Here is a 22869-nt window from a genome sequence, read left to right on the forward strand (position 1 = left end):
TGAAACTTCCAGATCAGGAGTGTTTAGTTCAAAATCTGAACAGGTCATTTAAACTGAGAAAGTCTAAGATCTCAATTGTCTGAGTGGTTAAGGGAAAAGGCCTCCCAGCTCCCAGGTCTAGAATTGAGAAGAAGCAGTTGAATCAAATATACAGATTTGAGAGGGAAGGGAAATTTCTCTTTTTGTTTTGAATAACTATAACATTATGCTTTTGGGGAGCAGATTGGTATTTGTTTTGCCTTGTGTTTTGAAATCTTGCAAGGTATATTATAAGTAGAAAGCTTGGCTTGTTTTTTCTATTATTAGTTTGTGTTATACATAGGTTTTATTGGTAAAACTATATCACCAGCCTGGTATAATGTTTCAGTGAAAGACTGCCATATTAAAAAAAAACAAAATATGACCTATCAGGCTTCATTTCATTCTGGGATCTGATTTATCCAGAAACATCATGAATTGGGATCTTAACAATATAGTTATGCACATAGGCACAGTCTTGGGACAGATATATAGACACTCAACTATATATTTGTTCATGTCTTGCGCACACGTATATATACACACAAACACACAACACAAACATACATGTTATTCTTTACAGCTGTGACCCCATGTCACTGTGGCATAACTGGCTTGAAGTCCACATCAGAGAAAATGAAGACAAAGTGAAACTTGTGCAAACAATGGAAGTATTATGCAGTCCACCCAATTATTTCTTTGACCTCATACTTTGCAGAATACTTCATAATTAGACAAGGAAAACAGCAGTGCCTGGGGACATAAAACAACTCTTTAGTCTAACTGCACCAAATGGGTGCACACATTACATTCAGCATCTCACAAACTCACCTTTAATGTTTTACAAATATAAATACTATTTTCCCCTGATACTAGTTACAGTTCTCAATGTTGAAAACTTTTACACTCGAGAGCCTCAAGTACCTGTATATTTATTTTTAATTTTTGAACTAACAGAAGCTGCACAGCCCTAGAGATCTTGGGAACACTGCATACACTTACATGATACAGAAACATATGTAATTCTGACAGTGGGAAATATTGCTTCTTATCTATGTTTTGAAGAGGGACAACAGTTACATGCACTTCACTGGTACATAGACATACACATGGAATATCTCTCCAACATCATCTAGTCTTCACCTGCTGAAATCAGCACAAGTTTGTTCAATGTACACAATCTCTCATTTTTAAGAAATCAGGTAGAGAGAAAAAAAAAGACACAAGCATTTCTGGCATCTGCCATTGGAAACATGATAAATTATTCAGGGATTGTTTGTCTTCTGCTGTAAAGTCTTCCCAACAAAGTTAGAAATACGGAGGATAAAGAGCCATAGGTTTTGAAATCTACTCGATTTTGACAGAAGGAGGGAGATGATAGTTGAAGACTCAGTCATCAGATTGTCGAACATATTGAAATTGTGCGCTGTTCATTACCCCTGCTATCACAAGGCATTTTTTTACTAGAACAACAGCAATTTGTATTTTTTTAGTATCTTTAATCCAGTGAAACAGTCCAAGGAACTTTGCAACACAATTTTAAAAATTGACACTGAGTCCCATAAGATGCTTGGACAGTTATATAGGTTTTAAAAGTGATCTTAATGGAAGGTAGAAAGTAAAGAGAGTTTGGGAGTGTATTTCAGAGCTTCAGCCTGTATGGCCACCAGGAGACAACTGACAAATTATCAGGAATGGACATGAGGTCAGAATTGGAAGAGTACAAAGATCTAAGAGAGTCATAGAGTCATACAGTACAGAAACAGACCCTTCGGCCCAATGCATCCAAGCTGACCAAGTTTCCTAAACTGAATTAGTCCATTTGCCTGCGTTTGGCCCATATCTCTCTAAACCTTTCCTATCCATGTATCTGTCCAAATGTCTTTGGAATGTTGTAATTGTACCAACCTCTACACTTCCTCTCAAGCACATTCCATATATGCACCATTTTCTGTGTGAAAAAGTGCCCCACGGGTCCGTTGAAATCTTTCTCCTCTCACCTGAAACCTCTCCTTCTGGACTCCTCTAACCTGGGGTAAAGACCTCAGCTATTCATCCTATCCAATGCCTCTCATGATTTTATAAATCTCTATAAGGTCACTCCTCAGCCTCCTATGCCCCAGGGAAAAAAGTCCCAGCCTATCCAATCTCTCCTTATAAGTCAAACCTTCCAGTCTCAGCAACATCCTTGTAAATCTTTTTTGCACCCTTTCTAGTTTAATAACATCCTTCTCATAGCAGGGTGACCAGCACAGAACCCAGTACTCCAAATGTGTCCTGACTAATGTCTTGTATAGCTGTAACATGACATCCCAACTTTTAAACTCAATGCTCTGACCAATGAAAGCAAGTATGCCAAACGCTTTCTTCACCACCCTGTCTACCTGTCACATCACTTTCAGGGAACTATGTACCTGCTCCCTTGGGTCTCCCTATTCAACAACATTCCCCAGGGTCCTTCTATTCAATGCCCTGGATAGTCTTACCAAAAAGCAATACATTGCCTTTACGTAAATTAAAATCCATCTGCTATTCATCAGCCCACTGGCCTAATTGATCAAGATTCCCTTGTACTTTACACAACCTTCTTCACTGTCCACTACACCATCAATTTTGGTGTCATCCACAAACTTACTAACCATGCCTTTTATATTCTCATCCAAATCATTTATATAAACGATGACCAACAGTGGACCCAGCACCGATCCTTGCAGCACACCACTGGTCACAGGGCTCCAGTCTGAACAACAACCCTCTACCGCCACCCACCTGTCTCCTAAAATCAAGCCAATTTTGAGTCTAATTGGCTAGCTCTTCCCAGATTCCATGCGATCTAACCTTACTAACCAGTCTACCATGTGGAACCTTGTTGAAGGCCTCACTAAAGTCCATGTAGACAGTATCGCCTATCCTCTTGGTCACGTCTTCAAAAATTCAATCAAATTTGTGAGACATGATTTCCCACACACAAAGCCGCACTGACTATACCTAATCAGTCCTTGCCTTTCCATAGGCATGCAGATCCTTTCGCTTAGAATCCCCTCTGATTCCCACTTGCTTACCCACTTCTATTGTTAGGCTTACTGGTCATAGAGATGTACAGCATGGAAACAGACCCTTTGGTCCAACCTGTCCATCCCAACGCAATCTAGTCCCACCTGCCAGCACCCGGCCCACATCCTTCCAAACCTTTCCTATTCATATACCCATCCAAATGCCTCTTAAATGTTGCAATTGTACCAGCCTCCACCACTTCCTCTCGTAGCTCATTCCATACACGTACCACCTTCTGCGTGAAAAAGTTGCTCCTTAGGTCTCTTTTATATCTTTCCCCTCTCACCCTAAACCTATGCCCTCCAGTTCTGGACTCCCCGACCCCAGGGAAAAGACTTTGTCTATTTATCCTATCCATGCCCCTCATAATTTTGTAAGTCTCTATAAGGTTTGCAAAGTAAGATTCTTGGTAGTGTAGATGAGCAGAGAGATCTCGTTGTCCATGTACACAGATCCCTGAAAGTTGCCACCCAGAGTGACAGGGTTGTTAAGAAGGCATATAGTGTTTTGGCCTTTATTAATAGAGGGATTGAGTTCCGGAACCAGGAGTTTATGCTGCAGCTGTACTAAGCTCTGGTACGGCCACACCCTGAGTATTGTGTACAGTTCTGGTCACCGCATTATAAGAAGGATGTGGAAACTTTGGAAAGGGTGCAGAGGAGATTTACTAGGATGTTGCCTGGTATCGAAGGAATGTCTTACGAGGAAAGGCTGAGGGCCTTGAGGCTGTTCTCATTAGAGAGAAGGAGGTTGAGAGGTGACTTAATAGAGACATACAAGATAATCAGAGGGTTAGATAGGGTGGACATGGAGAGCCTTTTTCCAAGTATGGGGACGGCAAACACGAGGGGACACAACTTTAAAGTGAGGGGAGATAGGTATAGACAGATGTCAGAGGTAGCTTCTTTACTCAGAGAGCAGTAAGGGTATGGAATGCTTTGCCTGCAATGGTAGTAGATTCACCAAGTTTAAATGCATTGGACATGCATGTGGACGTACATGGAATAGTGTAGGTGGGATGGGCTTCAGATTAGTATGACAGGGCCGAAAGCCTGTACTGCGCTGTAATGTTCTATGTTCTAAGGTCACCCCTCAGCCTCCGACGCTCTAGGGAAAACAGCTCCAGCCTGTTCAGCCTCTCCCTATAGCTCAAATCCTCCAACCCTGGCAACATCCTTGTAAAACCTTTCTGAACCCTTTCAAGTTTCACAACATCTTTCCAATAGGAAGGAGACCAGAATTGCACGTAATATTCCAACAGTGGCCTAACCAATGTCCTGTACAGCCGCAACATAACCTCCCAACTCCTGTACTCAATACTCTGACCAATAAAGGAAAGCCTTCTTCACTATCCTATTTACCAGTGACTCCACTTTCAAGGAGCTATAAACCTATACTCCAAGGTCTCTTTGTTCAGCAACACTCCCTAGGACCTTACCATTAAGTGTATAAGTCCTGCTAAGATTTGCTTTCCCAAAATGCAGCACCTCGCATTTATCTGAATTAAACTCCATCTGCCACTTCTCAGCCCATTGGCCCATCTGGTCCAGATCGTGTTGTAATCTGAGATAACCCTCTTCACTGTCCACTACACCTCCAATTTTGGTGTCATCTGCAAACTTACTAACTGTACCTCTTATGCTCACATCCAAATCATTTATGTAAATGACAAAAAGTAGAGGGCCCAGCACTGATCCTTGTGGCACTCCACTGGTCACAGGCCTCCAGTCTGAAAAACGACCCTCCCACACCACCCTCTGTCTTCGACCTTTGAGCCAGTTCTGTATGCAAATGGCTAGTTCTCCCTGTATTCCATGAGATCTAACCTTGCTAACCAGTCTCCCATGGGGAACCTTGTCGAACGCCTTACTGAAGTCCATATAGATCACATCTACTGCTCTGCCCTCATCAATTTTCTTTGTTACTTCTTCAGAAAACTCAATCAAATTTGTGAGACATTATTTCCCATGTACAAAGCCATGTTGACTAACCCTAATCAGTCCTTGCCTTTCCAAATACATGTACATCCTGTCTCTCAGGATTCCCTCCAACAACTTGCCCACCACCGAGGTCAGGCTCACCGGTCTATAGTTCCCTGGCTTGTCTTTACTGCCCTTCTAAACAGTCTGTAAATCCCTGGTTTTTACCTTCCTTAAATAATGGCACAACATTAGCCACACTCCAGTCTTTCAGCACTTTACCCATGGCTATCAATAATACAAATATCTCCCCTATGGATCCCGCAATTTGTACCCTAGCTTCCCATAATGTTCTGGGATTCACTTTATCAGATCTGGGGGATTTATCTACGTTTATGCATTTTAAGACCTCCAGCACCACCCTCTTGACGTAACTCTTTTCAAGATATCACCATTTATTTCCTCAATCTCTCTACCATCTATGACTTTCTCCACGGTAAATACTGATAAGAAACATTTGTTTAGGATCTTACCCATATCTTGTGGTGCCACACATACATGGTCTTGTTCAACTTTAAGGGGCTCTATTGTCTCCCTAATTACCCTTATGCCCTTAATATACTTGTAGAATCTCTGGATTCTCCTTTACCCTGTCAAAGCTATCTCACGTTCCAACTTTGCCCTCCTGATTTCCCTCTTAAATGTACTGCTACACCCCAGCTGCCTGTACCTAACAAATGCCTCTTTCTTTTTCTTGACTAGAGCCTCAATACCTCTAGTCATCCAGTGTTTCCTCCTCTGCCAGCTTTACCCTTCACACTAATGTGTACATGCTTGCCCTGAGCTTGTTATCTCACTTTTTAAAAGTCTCCCAATTGCCAGACGTTCCTTTACCTGCGAACAGCCTCTCCCAATCAACTTTTGCACGTTCCTGTCTAATACCATCAAAACTGGCCTTGCCCCAGTTTAGAACTTTAATGTGTGGATGAGACCTATCCTTTTACTTAACTATTTTTAAACTAATAGAATTATGGTCATTCGTCCCAAAGTCCAACTGACACCTCAGTCACTTGCCCTGCCTAATTTCTCAAGAGGAGGTTGAGTTTTGCCTTTCTCTAGTAGGGCCATTTATATCTTGATTGAGAAAATGTTGTAGGATTAAAGAAACCCAAAGAAAAAAGAAAGGACATGAGCATGGAGAAATTTGAAAATAAGAAGAAATTTTATAATTGAGACTTTGCAAGAACAGGGGTCAAAGTGGGTCAGCAAATAGACGACAGTGGTATGAATAAGGAGCAGAGGCTTGCATGGACCGTAGTTGACAAAGGGTAAAAAGTGGAAGGAAATTAAAGTTTCTGACTCCAGAACCACAGAAATGTGCTTGATGCTTCACTGTCTATTTGGTTCAAGGGCAATTGGGAATGGGCAACAAATGCTGGCCTCGCCAAAACAAAACCACATCCCATGAATCAATAAAGAAGTGAAGGAACTTGTGTCAGTGGCTGCCTGGCTCTGACTGTAGCTGGGTTTGTTGAATATGTTCAGAAAAAGTGTTAAAATTTAGAAGCACTGCCAGATTGCATGTTAACATGTTATCACAGAAATACATCCATTTGCTTAAGCTGTGCATTTTTCATTTTGCCAGTAAATACAGTTTATATGTAAACCGTGGAGCTGGGAACCTCAGACTACTGTGGCTGTGAGATTAAAAGTGAGCAATTGCTCAACATTCTTAGATTTATTGCACTTTTGATACTGAGAATTAACATCAATTGCTACTGTTTAAAACCAAACCCCCTGCAGTAGTTCAATTGAGAAACCTTTTAGATGCAGGTGGATGTTATTCATAGGAAAGCATTATCCCATGGATCAAGTTGTAAGTTTGCCCGCTGAGCTGGGAGATTTGTTCTCAGACATTTCGTCACCATGCGAGGTAACATCATCAGTGAGTCTCCGATTGTCTTCATTGAAGGCTCACTGATGATCTTACCAGAGCTACAAATCTTCTCCAAGATCGTATCCCATGGATCTTGGAGCGGCCTGGTGACTCAGTGGTTAACAATGCTGCCTTGCAGTGTAAGGGACCTGGGTTCGATTCCACCCTCAGGCAACTGGTCATGAGGAGTTTGCACATTCTCTGTATCTGCTTGGGCTTCCTCTGGGTACTCCAGTTTCCTCCCACTGTCCAAAGATCTGCAGGTTAGGTGGACTGGCCAAGCCAAATTGCCAATGTGTCCAGGGGTGTGCCGACTTGGTGGATTAGCTATGGGAAATGCAGGATTGCAAGGTAGAGTGTGGGTTTGGGTGCATTGCTCTTCGGAGGTCGGAGTAGACACATAGGACATAGAACAGTACAGCACAGTACAGGCCCTTTGGCCCTCGATGTTGTGCCGACATTTTATCCTATTCTAAGATCAGTCTAATCTACATACCCTTCATTGCATTATCTTCCATATGCCAATTCAAGAGTCACTTAAATGTTCCTAATGTATCTGACTCTACTACCATTGCCGGCACGCACGCATTGCATTCCACGCATTCACCACCACTCTGTGTGGCCACCAGAACTAAACACAATATTCCAAGTGTGGTCTAACCAGGGCTTTATAGAGGTACAGCATAATCTCGCAGCTCTTAAACTCATTCCCCGCTAATGAAAGCCGACACACCATACGCCTTCTTGACAACCCTATCAACTTGGGTGGCAACTTTGAGGGATCTATGGACAAGGACCTCTTGCCTCCTCAACCTTAAGTCAGCTTTCTTCTTCCTCATGAAACGATGGGGCAATTAGCCTGCTTCCCCACTATAGAGATTCTGTGATCTTACAATCCTGATATCAGGATTAAATAGGGGTCCAGAGCTCATATTTTCTGGTAGTGAGGCTGATGGAACAGTCTGAGCAGAGTCAGCTGACTAATTGACCACCCTCCCAGCTTGGATAGAAATTGAGATCTCGACAATGCTGGCCAAATCAGAGGACTAGCAGTTCTGGAGAATCTGCAGCCCATCAGGAGAGGTGGAAATGACCAGGTGGGGACCAGAAATTCACCTCAACATGCAGGCATCCTCACTGGCTTCAAACATCAAGTTAATGGCACTTAAGCTAGTAGGTGAATTAGGCTGGAGGGGAAACCCACCTTATTGGATTTGCCTATGCTGTGATTGCATTCTGACTAAGGCATCACTATTTTTGCCTGATCTGTTGGCATCAGCCTTCAAGAACAGTGATGGTGCAGGTTGGGGAAATAACAGTCTAATTCCCCACTGCTCAAGGAATTTTCGGGTCCTATATTGACTGATGCACTTTGAGAGTGTGTAACAGGTTGAAGATACCTGAGCCCTATTCTATCGACCTCAATGTGCTGCTCATGGCAATCACCACACATGCTTTCCAAGGAAACCGGAATATCTCTTCACACATTAACCACAATACCAAGGATATTCTCAACTTCTTTCTTTTCAGTGAAGTATCAATCAGGTCAAGAACTATGTTACGACACAGGGTAAACCCTCCAGCTTAATATACACCAGCAACACAGAAAAGATTTATCCCGTGCAGTAATCTGTGAAAATTCAAAAGGCCAAGAACTATTTAAAGTAAAAATTAACAACTTGATTTCTTAAAGTATAACAGAGAATAATTAACTAACAATTATTTCCAACTCCCTTCTCTAACCTATCTTTTATCTTCCCTTCTATTATACGAGTCCAAGAAAAGGCCCCGATTAAGACTGAACAAATATTCAAGTTTTCAAAACCAGCCAGCCGTTGAATCTGCTATTTGGATCTTCCTGTGTCTTTTTCTTCTTCTTCTTATGGATTATGCTTCACAGGTTACAAATCGATAAACTTCCTTTAAGAGTGCTATTTTTCGGGTGGTCTCTACATTCTGGTGGCGTGTCGGTTCTCCTCCCAACTGTTCAATTTTCCCTGGTTCAAAGCATCAAGTTGTGTCATTGGCTTTTAAGATTGTCAATATACTAAATTCAAACTTGATTGAAGGTTGGTATTTTGGGGTATAATTTAAATTGATTGGCCGAATTTGAATTTGTTTTTGTCTCCAGGCACCCAGCTACACTAACTGTTGGATCACATGCTACATTGTATCTTGTTCAGAACACTTGGTGCTGTCAGATAGTTCTACTAGCTGTTAACTTTCTTAAAGGTACAGTACATGCGCATCTTCATAACAACTAATAGAAACTATAAGACTATAAAATGGTAATGAGCAGGCTATGAAAGTATGATTGAGGACAGATAGGAAGAGCTCTACATAGCCATGATAGGGGATGTCCAACCTAAGCAAATCAGAGACCTGGATGAGGTCCTTCTCTTCATCATTACTATCTGCTGCTTGAGATTCTGCTAAATGTGTAAAAAATGACACTTCTAGTTCTTTTGCCAAAGATGTTGAATCGGTCTCTTCTGGTTGTCAAAACTTCAAACACGGAAAATGGTTTCCCTTGTAATTTACTCATCATTTTGAATGCCTCTGTCAAACTTCCTCTTAACCTTCTTTACCCTAAGGACAACAATCCCAGTTTTTCAAATCTCTCACCCCAGCTATCCTTTAAAATCGTGCCATTAGTTTGTATCTTCCTATTATATTATATCACTTTACACTTTGCATTAAATCTGCCAATTTACCTGGTCTGTGTCTGCCTTAAGGCTATCACTATCCTCAATATTACTACAATTTTGAGTTTCATGTTACCTGCCTACCCCATGTCCAGGTCTTTAATATACATACAAAACACAACGGCTCTACTTTCACTGCCTGGGACACTAGTGATTGCATCTTCCAGATACCACTGCTGTCTGTTTTCTGTCCCTCAGCCAATTTCATATGGGCATTGCCACTTTCATAAGTGATCAGAGCCAGTATAGAAGTGAAGGAATGTTACAACTCCTCTCACTTGTTTCTGGGTTGGCAAAGGAGGGGAGAAATTCATCTCTACCTTGTGCCAATGTAGAAAATAAATGAAGGATCAGGTCAGGATTGAAGCATCTTGAAGCATCTGTTCTCAATAAGCTTTCTAATGCTCTCTGCCTGGGATCATACAATGAATGGATATTTGAGCGAGGTACCACAAGGATGCCAGGGAAACTGCACATCAGCATGGGTCAGAACCTTTAGAGGCTCCTGGTCGAGCAACACCTTGATTTTAAAATTCTTATCTCTGTTTCAAATCCCTCCATTTACATATCTGTATGTCCTTTCTCAGCACTCTATCATTGCAAGATTATTGCAATTCTGACCACTTGAATATCCCCTAATTTAATCATTTCACAAATGAAGCAGTACTTTCAGTGGCCTTGGCACTAACCACAACTTTCCCATCCTTAAACCCTCAGCCTCGCTATTCCTCTTCCCTCCTTTAAAATGCTTCTCAAAATCTCTCTTTGACCAAACCTTTCCAAACAGCTCTTTATAATAATAAAAGCAAATTACTGCGGATGCTGGAATCTGAAACCAAAAGAGAAAATGCTTGAAAATCTCAGCAGGTCTGGCAGCATCTGTAAAGAGAGAAAAGAGCTGACGTTTCGAGTCTAAGTGACCCTTTGTCGCGCTTTGATATCCTGCACTGTGGGGTGTCTGGTGGTTACCTACACTGTGGGGTGTGTGGTGATGTCCTGCACTGTGAAGTGTGTGGCGATATCCTGCACTGTGGGGTGTGTGGTAATGTCCTGCACTGTGAGGTGTGTGGTTGTATCCGGCACTGTGGGGTGTGTGGTGACGTCCTGCACTGTGGGGTGTGTGGTGACGTCCCGCACTGTGGGGTGTGTGGTGATGTCCTTCACTGTGGGGTGTGTGGTGGTATCCTTCACTGTGGGGTGTGTGGTAGTATCCTGCACTATTGGCTGTGTGGTGATGTCCAGCACTGTGGGGTGTGTCGTGGTGTCCTGCACTGTGGGGTGAACGGCAATGTCCTGCACTGTGGGATATGTGGTGGTATCCTACACTGTGGGATGTGTGGTGATTCCCTGCACTGTGGGGTGTGTGGTGGTACCATACACTGTGGGGTGTATGTTGACGTCCTGCACTGTGGGGTGTGTGGTGACGTCCTGCACTGTGGGGTGTGTATTGGTATCCTGCACTGTGGAGTGTGTGGTGATGTCCTGCACTGTGGGGTGTGTGGTGACGTCCTGCACTGTGGTGTGTGTATTGGTATCCTGCACTGTGGAGTGTGTGCTGATGTCCTGCACTGTGGGGTGTGTGGTGACGTCCTGCACTGTGGGGTGTGTATCGGTATCCTGCACTGTGGAGTGTGTGGTGGTATCCTACAGTGTGGGGTGCGTGGTGGTATCCGACACTGCAGGATGTGTGGTGGTATCCTGCACTGTGGGGTGTGTGGTGATGTCCTGCACTGTGGGGTGTGTGGTGATGTCCTGTACTGTGGGATATGTGGTGGTATCCTACACTGTGGGGTGTGTAGTGATATCCTGCATTGTGGGGTGTGTGGTGATATCCTGCAATGGGGGGTGTGTGTTGGTATCCTACACTGTGGGTTGTGTGGTAATGTCCTGCACTGTGGGGTGTGTGGTGATGTCCTGCACTGTGGGGTGTGTGGTCGAATCCTGGTCTGCGGGGTGTGTGGTGACGTCCTGCATTGTGGGGTGTGTGGTGATGTCCTGCACGGTGGGGTGTGTGGTGGTAACCTGGACTGTGGGGTGTGTGGTGATGTCCTGCACTGTGTGTGTGTGGTCGAATCCTGGTCTGCGGGGTGTGTGGTGATGTCCTGCATTGTGGGGTGTGTGGTGATGTCCTGCACGGTGGAGTGTGTGGTGACGTCCTGCACTGTGGAGTGTGTGGTGACGTCCTGCACTGTGGTGTGTGTGGTGACGTCCTGCACTGTGGTGTGTGTGGTGACGTCCTGCACTGTGGGGTGTGTGGTGGTATCCGACACTGTGGGGTGTTTGGTTGTATCCTTCACTGTGGCGGGTGTGTGGTGATGTCCTGCACTGTTGGGTGTGTGGTGGTATCCTACACTGTGGGGTGTGTGGTTGTATCCGGCACTGTGGGGTGTGTGGTGGTATCCGACATTGTGGACTGTGTGGTGGTATCCTGCATTGTGGGTGTGTGGTGGTAACCAGCACTGTGGGATGTGTGGTGACGTCCTGCACTGTGGGGTGTGTGGTGACGTCCTGGACTGTTGAGTGTGTATTGGTATCCTGCACTGTGAAGTGTGTGGTGATGTCCTGAACTGTGGGGTGTGTGGTGACGTCCTGCACTGTGGAGTGTGTATTGGTTTCCTGCACTGTGGAATGTGTGCTGAAGTCCTGCACTGTGGGATGTGTTGTGATGTCCTGCACTGTGGGGTGTGTGGTGGTATCCGACACTGTGGGTGTTTGGTGGTATCCTTCACTGTGGGGGGGGGGGGTGTGGTGGTATCCTGCACTGTGGGGGTGTGGGGGAATCCTACACAGTGGGGTGTGTGGGGGTCTCCTGCACTGTGAGGTGTGTGGTGACGTCCTGCACTGTGGGGTGTGTGGTGGTATCCGACACTGTGGGGTGTTTGGTGGTATACTTCACTGTGGGGGTGTGGGGGTATCCTACACAGTGGGATGTGTGGTGGTATCCTTCACAGTGGGGTGTGTGGTGGTATCCTGCACTGTGAGGTGTGTCGTGGTGTGCTGCACCTGCGGGCTGTGTGTTGGTATCCCGCACTGCGGGTTGTGTATTGATGTCCTGCACTGTGGGATATGTGGTGGTATCCTACACTGTGGGGTGTGTGGTGATGTCCTGTACTGTGGGGTGTGTGGTGGTATGCTGCATTGCGGGCTGTATGTTGGTATCCCGCACTGCGGGTTGTGTAGCGATGTACTGCACTGTTGGGTGTGTGGTGATGTTCTGTACTGTGGAGTGTGTATTGGTATCCTGCACTGTGGAGTGTGTGTTGACGTCCTGCACTGTGGGGTGTGTGGTGACGTCCTGCACTGTGGGGTGTGTATTGGTATCCTGCACTGTGGGGTGTGTGGTGGTCTCCGACACTGTAGGGTGTTTGGTTGTATCCTTCACTGTGGCGGGTGTGTGGTGATATCCTGCACTGTTGGGTGTGTGGTGGTACCCTACACTGTGGGGTGTGTGGTTGTATCCGGCACTGTGGGGTATGTGGTGGTATCCGACATTGTGGACTGTGTGGTGGTATCCTGCACTGTGGGGTGTGTGGTGGTATCCGACACTGTAGGGTGTTTGGTTGTATCCTTCACTGTGGCGGGTGTGTGGTGATATCCTGCACTGTTGGGTGTGTGGTGGTACCCTACACTGTGGGGTGTGTGGTTGTATCCGGCACTGTGGGGTATGTGGTGGTATCCGACATTGTGGACTGTGTGGTGGTATCCTGCATTGTGGGTGTGTGCTGGTAACCAGCACTGTGGGATGTGTGGTGATGTCCGGCACTGTGGGATGTGTGGTGACGTCCTGCACTGTGGAGTGTGTGGTGGTATCCTGCACTGTGGAGTGTGTGGTGATGTCCTGCACTGTGGAGTGTGTGGTGATGTCCTGCACTGTGGAGTGTTTGGTGATGTCCTGCACTGTCGGGTGTGTGGTGATGAACTGCACTGTGTTGTGTGTGGTGGTATCCGACACTGTGGGGTGTGTGGTGGTACCTTGCACTGTGGGGTGTGTGGTGGGATCCTGCACTGTGGGGTGTGTGGTGATGTCCTGCACTGTAGGGTGTGTGGTGATGACCTGCACTGTGCAGTCTGCCATGGTATCCTACACAGTGGGGTGTGTGGTGATGTCCTACACTGTGGTGTGTGTGGTGGTATCCGACACTGTGGGGTGTGTGGTGATGTCCTGCACTGTGAGGTGTGTGATGGTATCCTGCACTGTGGGGTGTGTGGTGATGTCCTGCACTGTGGGGTGTGTTGTGATGACCTGCACTGTGCAGTCTGCCATGGTATCCGACACAGTGGGGTGTGTGGTGATGTCCTACACTGTGGTGTGTGTGGTGGTATCCGACACTGTGGGGTGTGTGGTGGTATCCGACACTGTGGGGTCTGTGGTGATATCCTGCACTGTGGTGTGTGTGGTGATATCCTGCACTGTGGGGTGCACGGTGATGTCCTGCACATTGGGATGTGTAGTGGCATCCTACTCTGTGGGGTGTGTCGTGGTATCCTGCATTGTGGGGTGCACGATGATGTGCTGCACATTGGGATGTGTGGTAGTATCCTACACTGTGGGTTGTGTCGTGATATCCTGCACTGTGGGGTTATGGTGATGTCCTGCACATTGGGATGTGTGGTGGTATCCTACACTGTGAGGTTTGTTGGGGTATCCGACACAGTGGGGTGTGTGATGATGTCCTGCACTGTGGAGTGTGAGGTGGTGTCCTACACTGTGGAGTGTGTGTTGACGTCCTGCACTGTGGGGTGTGTGGTGACGTCCTGCACTGTGGGGTGTGTGCTGACGTCCTGCACTGTCGGGTGTGTGGTGACGTCCTGCACTGTGGAGTGTGTGTTGAAGTCCTGCACTGTGGGGTGTGTGGTGACGTCCTGCACTGTCCGGTGTGTATTGGTATCCTGCACTGTGGAGTGTGTGGTGATGTCCTGCACTGTGGGGTGTGTGGTGACGTCCTGCACTGTGGAGTGTGTATTGGTATCCTGCACTGTGGAGTGTGTGCTGATGTCCTGCACTGTGGGGCGTGTTGTGACGTCCTGCACTGTGCAGTGTGTATTGGTATCCTGCACTGTGGAGTGTATGGTGGTAACCTACACTGTGGGGTGCGTGGTGGTATCCGACACTGCAGGATGTGTGGTGGTATCCTACACTGTGGAGTGTGTGTTGATGTCCTGCACTGTAGGGTGTGTCGTGGTATGCTGCACTGTGGGGTGTGTGGTGATGTCCTGCACTGTGGGATATGTGGTGGTATCCTACACTGTGGGGTGTGTAGTGATATCCTGCATTGTGGGGTGTGTGGTGATATCCTGCAATGGGGGGGGTGTGTTGGTATCCTACACTATGGGTTGTGTGGTAATGTCCTGCACTGTGGGCTGTGTGGTGGTATCCTGCACTGTGGGTTGTGTGGTCGAATCCTGGTCTGCGGGGTGTGTGGTGACATCCTGCATTGTGGGGTGTGTGGTGATGTCCTGCACGGTGGGGTGTGTGGTGGTAACCTGGACTGTGGTGTGTGTGGTGACGTCCTGCACTGTGGGGTGTGTGGTGGTATCCGACACTGTGGGGTGTTTGGTTGTATCCTTCACTGTGGCGGGTGTGTGGTGATGTCCTGCACTGTTGGGTGTGTGGTGGTACTCTACACTGTGGAGTGTGTGGTTGTATCCGGCACTGTGGGGTGTGTGGTGGTATCTGACATTGTGGACTGTGTGATGGTATCCTGCACTGTGGGGTGTGTGGTGGTAACCAGCACTGTGGGATGTGTGGTGACGTCCTGCACTGTGGGGTGTGTGGTGACGTCCTGCACTGTTGAGTGTGTATTGGTATCCTGCACTGTGGGGTGTGTGGTGATGTCCTGAACTGTGGGGTGTGTGGTGACGTCCTGCACTGTTGAGTGTGTATTGGTATCCTGCACTGTGAAGTGTGTGGTGATGTCCTGAACTGTGGGGTGTGTGGTGACGTCCTGCACTGTGGAGTGTGTATTGGTTTCCTGCACTGTGGAATGTGTGCTGAAGTCCTGCACTGTGGGATGTGTTGTGATGTCCTGCACTGTGGGGTGTGTGGTGGTATCCGACACTGTGGGTGTTTGGTGGTATCCTTCACTGTGGGGGGGGGGGGGGTGTGGTGGTATCCTGCACTGTGAGGTGTGTGGTGACGTCCTGCACTGTGGGGTGTGTGGTGGTATCCGACACTGTGGGGTGTTTGGTGGTATACTTCACTGTGGGGGTGTGGGGGTATCCTACACAGTGTGGTGTGTGGGGGTATCCTTCACAGTGGGGTGTGTGGTGGTATCCTGCACTGTGAGGTGTGTCGTGGTGTGCTGCACCTGCGGGCTGTGTGTTGGTATCCCGCACTGCGGGTTGTGTCTTGATGTCCTGCACTGTGAGATATGTGGTGGTATCCTACACTGTGGGGTGTGTGGTGATGTCCTGTACTGTGGGGTGTGTGGTGGTACCATACACTGTGGGGTGTGTGGTGATGTCCTGCACTGTGGGGTGTGTCGTGGTATGCTGCATTGCGGGCTGTATGTTGGGATCCCGCAATGCGGGTTGTGTAGCGATGTACTGCACTGTTGGGTGTGTGGTGATGTCCTGTACTGTGGAATGTGTATTGGTATCCTGCACTGTGGAGTGTGTGTTGATGTCCTGCACTGTGGCGGGTGTGTGGTGACGTCCTGCACTGTGGGGTGTGTATCGGTATCCTCTACTGTGGAGTATGTGGTGGTAACCTACACTGTGGGGTGTGTGGTGGTATCCTACACTGTGGGGTGTGTGGTGATGCCCTGCACTGTAGGGTGTGTCGTGATATCCTGTACTGTGAGATATGTGGTGGTATCCTACGCTGTGGGGTGTGTGGTGATATCCTGCATTGTGGGGTGTGTGGTGATATCCTGCAATGGGTGGTGTGTGTTGGTATCCTACACTGTGGGTTGTGTGGTAATGTCCTGCACTGTGGGCTGTGTGGTGGTATCCTGCACTGTGGGTGTGTGGTCGAATCCAGGACTGCTGGGTGTGTGGTGACATCCTGCATTGTGGGGTGTGTGGTGATGTCCTGCACGGTGTGGTGTGTGGTGGTAACCTGGACTATGGGGTGTGTGGTGATGTCCTGCACTGTGGGGTGTGTCGTGGTGTACTGCACTGCGGGCTATATGTTGGTATCCCGCCCTGTGGGTTGTGTATTGATGTCCTGCACTGTGGGGTGTGTGGTGATGTCCTGCACTGTGGGATATGTGGTGGTATCCTACACTGTGGGGTGTGTGGTGATGTCCTGTACTGTGGGGTGTGTGGTGGTACCATACACTGTGGAGTGTGTGGTGATGTCCTGCACTGTGGGGTGTGTCGTGGTATGATGCACTGCGGGCTGTGTGTTGGTATCCCGCACTGCGGGTTGTGTAGTGATGTACTGCACTGTTGGGTGTGTGGTGATGTCCTGCACTGTGGGATATGTGGTGGTATCCTACACTGTGGGGTGTGTAATGATGTCCTGCACTGTGGGGTGTATGGTGGTACCATACACTGTGGGGTGTGTGGTGACGTCCTGCACTGTGGAGTGTGTATTGGTATCCTGCACTGTGGGGTGTGTGGTGACGTCCTGCACTGTCGGGTGTGTATTGGTATCCTGCACTGTGGAGTGTGTGGTGATGTCCTGCACTGTGGGGTGTGTGGTGACGTCCTGCACTGTGCAGTGTGTATTGGTATCCTGCACTGTGGAGTGTGTGCTGATGTCCTGCACTGTGGGGCGTGTGGTGACGTCCTGCACTGTGCAGTGTGTATTGGTATCCTGCACTGTGGAGTGTGTGGTGGTATCCTACACTGTGGGGTGCGTGGTGGTATCCGACACTGCAGGATGTGTGGTGGTATCCTACACTGTGGAGTGTGTGTTGATGTCCTGCACTGTAGCGTGTGTCGTGGTATGCTGCACTGTGGGGTGTGTGGTGATGTCCTGTACTGTGGGATATGTGGTGGTATCCTACACTGTGGGGTGTGTAGTGATATCCTGCATTGTGGGGTGTGTGGTGATATCCTGCAATGGGGGGTGTGTGTTGGTATCCTACACTGTGGGTTGTGTGGTAATGTCCTGCACTGTGGGCTGTGTGGTGGTATCCTGCACTGTGGGGTGTGTGGTCGAATCCTGGTCTGCGGGGTGTGTGGTGACGTCCTGCATTGTGGGGTGTGTGGTGATGTCCTGCACGGTGGGGTGTGTGGTGGTAACCTGGACTGTGGGGTGTGTGGTGATGACCTGCACTGTGGGGTGTGTGGTGGTATCCTGCACTGTGGTGTGTGTGGTGACGTCCTGCACTGTGGGGTGTGTGGTGGTATCCGACACTGTGGGGTGTTTGGTTGTATCCTTCACTGTGGCGGGTGTGTGGTGATGTCCTGCACTGTTGGGTGTGTGGTGGTACCCTACACTGTGGGGTGTGTGGTGGTATCTGACATTGTGGACTGTGTGGTGGTATCCTGCACTGTGGGGTGTGTGGTGGTAACCAGCACTGTGGGATGTGTGGTGACGTCCTGCACTGTGGGGTGTGTGGTGACGTCCTGCACTGTGGAGTGTGTATTGGTTTCCTGCACTGTGGAATGTGTGCTGAAGTCCTGCACTGTGGGATGTGTTGTGATGTCCTGCACTGTGGGGTGTGTGGTGGTATCCTGCACTGTGGGGTGTGTGGTGGTCTCCTGCACTGTGACGTGTGTGGTGACGTCCTGCACTGTGGGGTGTGTGGTGGTATCCGACACTGTGGGGTGTTTGGTGGTATACTTCACTGTGGGGGTGTGGGGGTATCCTACACAGTGGGGTGTGTTGGGGTATCCTTCACAGTGGGGTGTGTGGTGATATCCTGCACTGTGAGGTGTGTCGTGGTGTGCTGCACCTGCGGGCTGTGTGTTGGTATCTCGCACTGCGGGTTGTGTATTGATGTCCTGCACTGTGGGATATGTGGTGGTATCCTACACTGTGGGGTGTGTGGTGAGGTCCTGTACTGTGGGGTGTGTGGTGGTATGCTGCATTGCGGGCTGTATGTTGGTATCCCGCACTGCGGGTTGTGTAGCGATGTACTGCACTGTTGGGTGTGTGGTGATGTCCTGTACTGTGGAGTGTGTATTGGTATCCTGCACTGTGGAGTGTGTGTTGACGTCCTGCACTGTGGGGTGTGTGGTGACATCCTGCACTGTGGGGTGTGTATTGGTATCCTGCACTGTGGGGTGTGTGGTGACATCCTGTACTGTGGAGTGTGTATTGGTATCCGGCACTGTGGAGTGTGTGTTGACGTCCTGCACTGTGGGGTGTGTGGTGACATCCTGCACTGTGGGGTGTGTATTGGTATCCTGCACTGTGGGGTGTGTGGCGACATCCTGTACTGTGGAGTGTGTATTGGTATCCTGCACTGTGGAGTGTGTATTGGTATCCTGCACTGTGGAGTGTGTGGTGACGTCCTGCACTGTGGGGTGTGTATTGGTATCCTGCACTGTGGGGTGTGTGGTGGTCTCCAACACTGTGGGGTGTTTGGTTGTATCCTTCACTGTGGCGGGTGTGTGGTGATGTCCTGCACTGTTGGGTGTGTGGTGGTACCCTACACTGTGGGTTGTGTGGTTGTATCCGGCTCTGTGGGGTGGGTGGTGGTATCCGACATTGTGGACTGTGTGGCGGTATCCTGCATTGTGGGTGTGTGCTGGTAACCAGCACTGTGGGATGTGTGGTGATGTCCGGCACTGTGGGATGTGTGGTGACGTCCTGCACTGTGGAGTGTGTGGTGGTATCCTGCACTGTGGAGTGTGTGGTGATGTCCTGCACTGTGGAGTGTGTGGTGATGTCCTGCACTGTGGAGTGTGTGGTGATGTCCTGCACTGTGGAGTGTGTGGTGGTATCCTGCACTGTGGAGTGTGTGGTGATGTCCTGCACTGTGGAGTGTGTGGTGATGTCCTGCACTGTGGAGTGTGTGGTGATGTCCTGCACTGTCGGGTGTGTGGTGATGACCTGCACTGTGTTGTGTGTGGTGGTATCCGACACTGTGGGGGGTGTGGCGGTACCTTGCACTGTGGGGTGTGTGGTGGGATCCTGCACTGTGGGGTGTGTGGTGATGTCCTGCACTGTAGGGTGTGTGGTGATGACCTGCACTGTGCAGTCTGCCATGGTATCCTACACAGTGGGGTGTGTGGTGATGTCCTACACTGTGGTGTGTGTGGTGGTATCCGACACTGTGGGGGGTGTGGTGGTATCCGACACTGTGGGGTGTGTGGTGATGTCCTGCACTGTGGGGTGTGTGATGGTATCCTGCATTGTGGGGTGTGTGGTGATGTCCTGCACTGTAGGGTGTGTGATGGTATCCTGCACTGTGGGGTGTGTGGTGATGTCCTGCACTGTGGGGTGTGTGGTGGTATCCTGCACTGTGGGGTGTGTGGTGATGTCCTGCACTGTGGGGTGTGTTGTGATGACCTGCACTGTGCAGTCTGCCATGGTATCCGACACAGTGGGGTGTGTGGTGATGTCCTACACTGTGGTGTGTGTGGTGGTATCCGACACTGTGGGGTGTGTGGTGGTATCCGACACTGTGGGGTGTGTGGTGACATCCTGCACTGTGGGGTGTGTATTGGTATCCTGCACTGTGGGGTGTGTGGTGACATCCTGTACTGTGGAGTGTGTATTGGTATCCTGCACTGTGGAGTGTGTGTTGACGTCCTGCACTGTGGGGTGTGTGGTGACGTCCTGCACTGTGGGGTGTGTATTGGTATCCTGCACTGTGGGGTGTGTGGTGGTCTCCGACACTGTGGGGTGTTTGGTTGTATCCTTCACTGTGGCGGGTGTGTGGTGATGTCCTGCACTGTTGGGTGTGTGATGGTATCCTGCACTGTGGGGTGTGTGGTTGTATCCGGCACTGTGGGGTGTGTGGTGGTATCCGACATTGTGGACTGTGTGGTGGTATCCTGCATTGTGGGTGTGTGGTGGTAACCAGCACTGTGGGATGTGTGATGATGTCCGGCACTGCGGGATGTGTGGTGACGCCCTGCACTGTGGAGTGTGTGGTGATGTCCTGCACTGTGGAGTGTGTGGTGATGTCCTGCACTGTGGAGTGTGTGGTGGTATCCGACACTGTGGGGGGTGTGGTGGTACCTTGCACTGTGGGGTGTGTGGTGGGATCCTGCACTGTGGGGTGTGTGGTGATGTCCTGCACTGTGGGGTGTGTGATGGTATCCTGCACTGTGGGGTGTGTGGTGATGTCCTGCACTGTGGGGTGTGTTGTGATGACCTGCACTGTGCAGTCTGCCATGGTATCCGACACAGTGGGGTGTGTGGTGATGTCCTACACTGTGGTGTGTGTGGTGGTATCCGACACTGTGGGGTGTGTGGTGGTATCCGACACTGTGGGGTGTGTGGTGATGTCCTGCACTGTGGTGTGTGTGATGATATCCTGCCCTGTGGGGTGTGTCGTGGTATCCTGCACTGTGGGGTGCACGGTGATGTCCTGCACATTGGGATGTGTAGTGGCATCCTACTCTGTGGGGTGTGTCGTGGTATCCTGCATTGTGGGGTGCACGATGATGTGCTGCACATTGGGTTGTGTGGTAGTATCCTACACTGTGGGTTGTGTCGTGATATCCTGCACTGTGGGGTTATGGTGATGTCCTGCACTGTGGGGTTATGGTGATGTCCTGCACATTGGGATGTGTGGTGGTATCCTACACTGTGAGGTTTGTCGGGGTATCCGACACAGTGGGGTGTGTGATGATGTCCTGCACTGTGGAGTGTGAGATGGTGTCCTACACTGTGGAGTGTGTGTTGATGTCCTGCACTGTAGGGTGTGTGGTGACGTCCTGCACTGTCGGGTGTGTATTGGTATCCTGCACTGTGGAGTGTGTGGTGATGTCCTGCACTGTGGGGTGTGTGGTGACGTCCTGCACTGTGGAGTGTGTATTGGTATCCTGCACTGTGGAGTGTGTGCTGATACCCTGCACTGTGGGGCGTGTGGTGACGTCCTGCACTGTGCAGTGTGTATTGGTATCCTGCACTGTGGAGTGTGTGGTGGTATCCTACACTGTGGGGTGCGTGGTGGTATCCTACACTGTTGGGTGTGTGGTGGTATCCTGCATTGTGGAGTGTGTGGTAGTATCCAGCATTGTGGGGTGTGTGGTGGTATCCTGCATTGTGGGGTGTGTGGTGATGTCCTGCACTGTGGGGTATGTGGTGGTATCCTGCATTGTGGGGTGTGTGGTGATTTCCTGCATTGTGGGGTGTGTGCTGATGTCCTGCACTGTGGGGTATGTGGTGGTATCCTGCATTGTGGGGTGTGTGGTGATTTCCTGCATTGTGGGGTGTGTGCTGATGTCCTGCACTGTGGGGTATGTGGTGGTATCCTGCATTGTGGGGTGTGTGGTGATTTCCTGCACAGTGGGGTGTGTGGTGATGCCCTGCATGAAGTAGTTTTGTTTTGCTTTCCCCTAAGGAATTTGACACGTTTTTAAGTGGAAAGAAAGAGCAATTGAAATTTGGGCACTGCAATGTGTCGATGTATCTGGTATTATATCAATTTAGATCTGTGCCACAATGTTCTCTGCACTGACACAAGGCCTCCTTATTCCAGCACAGGGCTTTCTCAAGGAAGGTGGATTCTCACAGGATTTGTATCAAATTTAAAAATGCCTTGAGTCCCTCAGCAACAAAGAATCCTCACAGATTTTAACAACATAGATACACATTAATCACTCTGTCCCATGATGAGTCGACCACTTTCACAGCATTTCAACTTTAAGAAGTTCTACAAAACTATCAATGTGGAGAGACTGTGTTGAAATACACTAACTACAACGTTTAATTGGAAGGACATCCATAATTGCTGATATTATGCAAACCAACTTTTGAAAAGTTTATATCGCTCCAGCATTGTATTTAACATTGGTAGAAACCTTTTCTCTAACAGCTATCAGAACCTGCACATTTAAAAGTGCACTACAAACACAGGATGTTGAAGTCTTTTATTGTTTTTCCAATCACTTCAAAGTATCAATGATAGAAATGTGAAGATCCTTTGGCCCATCCAGCCTTCCAAAACCCATGTGATTGCCTAGGACAAATGAGAACAAGATAAAAATCCAGGGGAATTTTGTGGTAAAATACCTTTCTGTCCCATCTTGATAATCAAAACTACTGCAGGCCCTGATTTGGCCCTGATTTCTCTGTAGTACTTACATTTATAATGAGTGCTATCTGTCCTTGGCAGGGATATGTCCAACTGAAAGAGGTGACTCAATTGCTACATAAATTTCC

General features: G+C 48.7%; 1 protein-coding gene across 7 annotated transcripts in view; it reads right to left on the reverse strand.

Moving 5' to 3' along the window:
* Positions 1-22869, reverse strand: part of camta1a (calmodulin binding transcription activator 1a) — a 1306542-nt gene that overhangs the window by 479664 nt on the left and 804009 nt on the right. The window lies entirely within an intron of this gene.

Source organism: Chiloscyllium plagiosum, unplaced genomic scaffold (genome assembly GCF_037043375.1).
Source record: "Chiloscyllium plagiosum isolate Xiang-an unplaced genomic scaffold, Cpla_swu_hap1 HiC_scaffold_37, whole genome shotgun sequence".
NCBI classification, from domain to species: Eukaryota; Metazoa; Chordata; class Chondrichthyes; order Orectolobiformes; family Hemiscylliidae; genus Chiloscyllium; species Chiloscyllium plagiosum.